The sequence below is a fragment of the Rhinolophus sinicus genome, chromosome 16, assembly GCF_057876585.1.
Source record: "Rhinolophus sinicus isolate RSI-liver-muscle chromosome 16, RSI-T2T, whole genome shotgun sequence".
In the NCBI taxonomy this organism is placed as follows: domain Eukaryota; kingdom Metazoa; phylum Chordata; class Mammalia; order Chiroptera; family Rhinolophidae; genus Rhinolophus; species Rhinolophus sinicus.
Genome location: NC_142516.1, coordinates 148,285,756 through 148,292,418, shown reverse-complemented (window position 1 = coordinate 148,292,418; position 6,663 = coordinate 148,285,756). Strand labels below are relative to the sequence as shown.

Sequence of the window (6,663 nt, the reverse complement as noted above, 5' to 3'; positions counted from 1 at the left end):
GGTCACCTTCTTGAGGGGCCTGACGTAGGCTGCTTCCTGTTTGGTAAAGGATAAAGCAGAGCATTTCTACGTGAGCATCTCTGTTCCCTCCAACGATGTTATGGGCTGAATTGTGTGTGTCCCCCACCCCCCCACCTCCGCCTGCCCCCAGTTCATCAGTTGAAGCTCTAACCTCCAGCATGTAAGAATGTGACTACATTTGGAGATAGGGTCTTTAAAGAGGTGACTAAATTGAGATCATATGGGTGGGCCCTAATCCAATCTGACTGGTGTCCTTATAAGAAGAGGAGATCATGACACAGACACACAGAGGGAAGACCATATGAAGACAGAGAAGACAGCCAGGAGAGAGGCCTCAGAGGAAACCAACCCTGCTGGTGCCTTGATCTCAGACTTCTAGTCTCACGAACTGTGAGTAAATACACTTCTATTGTTTAAGCCCTTCAGTCTGTAGTGCTTTGTTACAACAGCCCCAGTAAACCAATACTGATGATCTCACTCCACAAATGTATTCAATGGGCTCTCAGAGGTAACGCTCACTTTCTGCTTTCTGTCACCACAAAAGAGAAATGCCCTTCAGAAAGGCTTCACGACACAAGGATCGGTTATTTGGTGATTTGGTGACTTTTCTGTTTCCTCAATAAGAAAAACAAGGTTTCAGAGTTTGAATTTCCCAGAAGCACAAACTGACCCTTGCTGATGTGAGAGGACCCACGCATGACAGTCAGCTGATGCTTGCTGATGTAGATTTTACATAGAGAAGGAGAACCATAGGTCAGTGAGGTTAAATGGCTAATGTCTGCAAGAAGGTTAGTGGGTTTTTATGTCAAAAAAAAAAAAAAATACAACCAAAAATCTCATGCCATGCCTTAGTTTTTACCAGGTTTATTAGAAATGTGCCTGACTTCACAGTCCAAAGAGAACAATAAAAATAGGTCCAACTTTGAAGTTTCATGAAGTACTTGACAGCCAGTCTTTAAATTTTAAATGCATTTCACAGATTACCTGGAAACGCCTCAGAGGATGTTGGAAACACCTTCCATCCCACCTCTCATTGCCCAGTGTCTCCAGCTCGTTGTGCCTTAAGTGTACAAGTAACGGCCTCCAGCGGGGCTCCACTTTAAGAAGACTGAACCCCCACCCCCATTCCCTGAGAAAGTCCAGACGATTTTGTCTATTTCCAAAAGAAGAGTGACTAATGGCTAAGTCTCCTGTATGAAACCCCTACTGGGTTATGTCACCTCCGTCATCCATACTGCCCAAGGTTAGTGAACTCTTCATGGGCCCAGGGCTTGCGGGTAGGAGGTACAGGTTTCACTGTTACCAGGTCCAGTTGTTTCACTTTCTGGGCTTCAGTTTCCTCCTGTAAAGTGAGAATAATAATACTAACAGCCCCTCAGAGAGCCTGTGTGAGAATCAAGGGAGTAACATATGTATGGACTTGTCTGGACTTATCTAGTAAATCCCAAGTATTCCTTCCCTTTCTTCCTGGTCTCTCCCCTTGATGGCAGGTCTATGGCTTCTACTGAACATAGCACCCAGCATAATGCTGAACACACAATGAGATTGGAATAGAGTGTTGATGAATTGATTTCCTGGTCTCATCACATCCCACATGTCACTCACCTGTATCCGTTTCAGCTGGGACTGACTTTGAAGAATGTGAACTTTAAAACTATTTGTCTGATAACAGTAATTCATTCTCCTTGTACTCAGTTTGGACTATGTATTCAAGTATAAAAAAAGAAAATAAATATGATGACTAACTCCAATATCCCGAGCTAATCATTGGTTAATATTTTGTGGTATTTCCTTCCAGTCTTTTTTCTATGTTTGTGCATCCAAGTCTGCTTTACTCAACTGCCTAAGCAGTCTGTGGTATTTGCCCCTCAGCATCTGAGAGTAACGGCTCAACTTCTAGGGTTTCCTCTCTTTCTCAGTAGGTGAAGTAATATACTCCATATTTCTGCCTTGCCAAGAGTTAAAATCTGTTCCCATATCAAAAACACAACTGAGAAAGCTGGATATTTCCAGCATCTCAGCTTATAACGAGTAGCTGTTTAAGCTAGGCAAATAATTTAGAGGAAAAAAATGTCTCTGGGTTTCTTGACATGCTGTTCTGTGCTGTTATTTAGATGAAGAAACACAGTAATGGTTTTATTCTGGTTAAGGAGAAACTAGCAGTGGAGCCTTCAAGCTGGATGGATCCTTTCCCCAGATCAAAATCTCACAAATGCAATCTGAGGGCTGGCACCCCTTCACCTCTCAAGTGTCTAATGGCTGCTGATTCCTTATTTTACCAAAGACAACCAGGGTGCCCAGCCAGGAGGTTAAGTAGGTCTGCAAGTCTGGGCAAATTAATTTTATCCAAAGCATTTTTAGGAAGTAGCAATGCAAAAATTATTTTGCTCAGGGATAAGACATTATGGAGTCCAGCAGGGCTGTCTCAAGCCTCTTCTGATCTGGGTCAGTGTCCACAATTTCACAGCAAAAGTGTCAACAGAACTATGGTTTTGGTGGGTGATTCTTATATCTCAGCTTGGCTTCACACAGTGGGTGTTTTTGAGTCCTGAAACCTCCCCTTGCTAACTGCCCCTCCACCTCTGTGCAGAGCCCAACTAACTACCTTTCAGATGCATTTAGAGGTGTGTAGGAGTATGTTTGTGTATGTGTGTGATTTTGTGTGTTGTGTGTGTGCGTGCGCACGCGTATGTGTGTATAAAGGGGCGGAAAGGCAGAAACGCTCCAAGTTCAACCTTAAACAATTTCTTCTTGGCTAAGTCTAACTTTTTAAACTATGTTGATCATGAGAGTATTTGCTCCTCTATACAATTTTTCTTCACCCTGAAATATACTAAATTCCTAGGTTATATTTATGTGCGTGTGCATCTATGCGTCTATGTACGTGCAGGCGCGCGCGCGCGCGCACACACACACACACACACTTCACTTCACTCAGTGCTTTGCCGAATGCAACCTGAGGGAAAACGGAGTCGCCTTCCTGATTAGTTTGAGCTCACCTTCCGCCCCCTTGTGGTGGAAAGGGAGAAAACAAGGTGACAGGTCCGTGGTACTGAAAATGCTTTCCTTTGGGTGAATGTCAGTTACCTCTATTTTATTATTATTACTATTACTACTACTACTGTTGTTGTTACTACACTTTCTACTGGCTGACTATTATTATTCTTGAGAACACTATTAGCCATTTAGCCTGGAATGGGCTAAGTAAGCACTTCACACACCTTACTTCATGAAAGATACATAACAACGCTCTGGTGTACCTATTGTTAGTGCTGCCGTTTATAGAGCAGGAAGCTGCAGCTCAGAGAGGTTGAGTAACATGTCCAGAGTCACACAACTCATAGGAAATGGGTGTAGGCCTAACCCCAGACCTAACCCCTGCCCTTAACCACTTACCCACGGCACTGAGCCCCACCATAGCCAGTTAGAGCAGTGTTTCTCAAATGTGGACCCCTTTGAAAGAAAATACTTTCTTATGAATGAAAGAAAACTGAAACTCCTTTGAGTAACTGCGTTAACAGTAAAACTGTAACCGCAGGTGATCCCCAGGTACCATCACAGACACCCCTATGGCAAAAGGCCCACCTCAAGAGGCTTCCCTAGAGGGCACCAACTGAAATGAAAACATAACCAAATTTAATTCCCAAGAGACATGTGGCCAAGGGACTGCCTCCCTCCATCAACTCTGCCAACCATTTTTAATACAACCCAATTTGAGAAATACCGGTTTAGAATATGGGTAAAGAATAAAGCAGCTGGTGTCACATGGCCCATTTAATAGTGCTCATAAGGGTGTTCCTAATTAGTGGGCCCTTTAATTGTATGGATTTTTAAATTCCATAAGTCTTTTCTTGGATTTCATTTGAATCTGAGTCTTGGAGCTGCAGAGCTGCCTGAGGCAGAGTCCCCCCAAGGCAGAGCTGAGGTGAAGGCTGCGTGCCGCAGTGAATTTGGTTGATTAGGAAGTGATCCAGGAGGCAGGAGTGGAGGACACGGCAGGGAAACAAGAAGGAAAACCCTGCAAGATGTACTCGCAAGTTGCCCACCAGAACCGTCTGCAGAGTGTATAGAGTGATCTTAGGGTTGTCAGCCTGCCTGAGGGAGGAGTGGGACACCCACCATTCCTTACTTGGCTCGTTATCCTATGCCCACGGGTGCAGGGTCCCACCCATACCCTGCTGGGCTGTCTGCTAAGTACCAGGCTCCTGAGAAGCCCCAGGTGGTCTATTCCTTTCCTGTAGCCACTGTAATATATTACCACAAACTGGGTGCCTAAAACAATAAATATTTATTCTCTCGCACTTCTGGAGACCAGAAGTCCAACGTCAAGTTCACTGGGCCAAAACCAAGGTGTCCTAGAGCCTTGCTCCCACTGGAGGCTCTAGAGCAGGGGTGTCCAAACTGCAGCCCCCGGGCCAACTGCCGCCCGCAATCCATTTTTTATTGGCCTGCAGCAAATTCCAAAGATATATTTAGTTTACTTAAATAAACCAGGTGAGGCAATACGTACTTCACTTCGAGTGAGTGGTCCGGCTGTTTGTGTATTTTACCGCATATGGCCCTTGGTGAAAAACATTGAAAAAAGTTTGGACACCCCTGCTCTAGAGAGAATCTTTTCCTTGTCTCTTGCAGCTTCCAGTGGCTGCGGTATTCCAGGGCCTGCAGCCCACATTACCATGTCACCTTCTCCTTGGTATATGTCAAATCTCCCTCTGTTTCTTTCTTAGAAGGACCCCTATATTGGCATTTAGGGCCCACCTGGATAATCAAGATGATCTCATCTCAAGATCCTTAGTCAAATCTGCAAAGACTCTTTTCCCAAGGAGTGGCATTTACAGGTTCCAGGGATTATGACATTCATATATCTTTGTGGGACCATTTTCCAGCTGACCACAGGTGGGAAGCAAGAGACAAGCCTTGCTCACTGGAGGTGAGACCTGTCAGTTCTGAGCACATGGGGTCTTGTTGGAGCAGATGGCCCTCCTCATGGCTGGAAGCAGAAGTGAGGCTGACAGCACAGGACAAGAGGCATCTTATAGAAGAACAAAGTGGACAGCACTGCAATTAGATTTCAACTCAGGTGAACCTTTTCCAGGTGTTGTGGTATCTGCTTGATTTATTTCTGCAAGCAAGAGGCAGTTATCACATATCAGTTCTGTCGAGAGTTATGCAATTAAGAGAAGCTGGGGTAATGCCTGGGATATCTTTTCCTACACAGGTTTGCTTTTCACTCACCTGGATGTTACTGGAATAATTGCACTAAATACCTACCCGGTCTCCCTGCCTTCACTTTCTCCACCCCAGAGACTCTTATTTCCAAAAAGCAAGTCTGCCCATGCCCCACTCATGCCAGGTCCTTCAGCAGCTCCCAGTGCCCCAAGTCCTTGATATCGTATTGCTGGACAGCTCTGGGATGGCAGTTTGCACTGCAAATCCTGCTTTTCTTAGTCCCAAACTTATGGGGATGGGACATTTGAAATCACTAGAGGCAGAGACAGAGAGACACAGAGGAGACTTTAATAGCATCATTACTCACTAAAGTTGTGCTATTGAGAGCTGGTCAATATTCGCCAGAGAAGAGTTTGCTAGTGGGAGATTCTCCACTCTAAGATGTCTGAAGCTCTAAAGTCCTTTAGATAGAAGCAGCCCTTCCAGAAGAGCACTGGGCCTTCCTCCTATGCTTATGCACCTGCCACCTAACTACTGGCTGAATGAATAAATGAACCCAAAATAAGTTCATATCAACACTTGTCACTTGAAAAATATCACCCAAATGTAGTCTGTTCATTGTGAAGGTTGTGCACCCACAGATTGAAAAATTCAGAAGGCGCAGAGGGTGCACCTATGCCCCACCAAGTTGCTGTAGAGGCACCCAGTGCCATCCTGTTATAGTTGAGCCCTGGTTGCTATTGGCACATCAGTGGGTGGGATTGATCCCCAGGCTGATTGGCTGTGGGGTTTGGCCATGTCCACAGCTTATGGGCTGCTGTGTGAAGGGCTTACCCCACTAAGTGGGAATTGCCCCAGCAGGTTCTGTTGAGACCACCCTTTGGGTGGAGCTAATTGGGCCATGCTCTGCTGTGGTCTGAAGCCAACTTCCAACTATGTGGGTTCTCGGTCCTCTTAGAGGGGGCTCTGGTTCAGGCCCAGGTCACCCACTGCCTGTGACCAGCCGGGGACTATCGGGTAAGAGCTACAAAGCGATCTTTGGTTGTTTGCTTCCTTTACTAACTCTGGAGGCACATGGGAGAGGCCACGCTGTGAACCAAGAACATCTGCCACCAGTTCCCGGCCTAGGGTAGCCTCCAAAAAGCCAGGACACCCCGAGGCCTACTGCCATCTGCCAGCTCTCCTAAGGTTCAGCCACTGATAAAGCCTCTGCATGTTGGGTGAGGCAAGGTCTCAGGGAGTCACTAACATGGGAAGAGTTATGGTCACCAGGTTAATATAATTTCTGGCTTGGTGCCAGTGCTGAGCCTGGAGCTCCTCAGCAAGTCTCACAGCACTGCAAGGCCAGTCGCCGCCCACCTGGGGTCTATCAGACTCTGATTGTTTTCCTGGGAAGATTGCAATGTGGGCAGGGCTGGCTGCCCTTGGAGAAAGTGCCTCCGGTGTTAGGGGAATGGGGTGGGGTGGAGTCCT

General features: G+C 46.1%; 1 long non-coding RNA gene across 1 annotated transcript; it reads left to right on the top strand.

The window, feature by feature from the left end:
• Positions 1–1,682, top strand: LOC141571295 (uncharacterized). The gene is made up of 3 exons (XR_012496056.2): positions 1–411; positions 1,001–1,264; positions 1,512–1,682. It is a non-coding gene; the product is annotated as an uncharacterized LOC141571295 (long non-coding RNA).
• Positions 1,683–6,663: the final 4,981 nt, after the last annotated feature.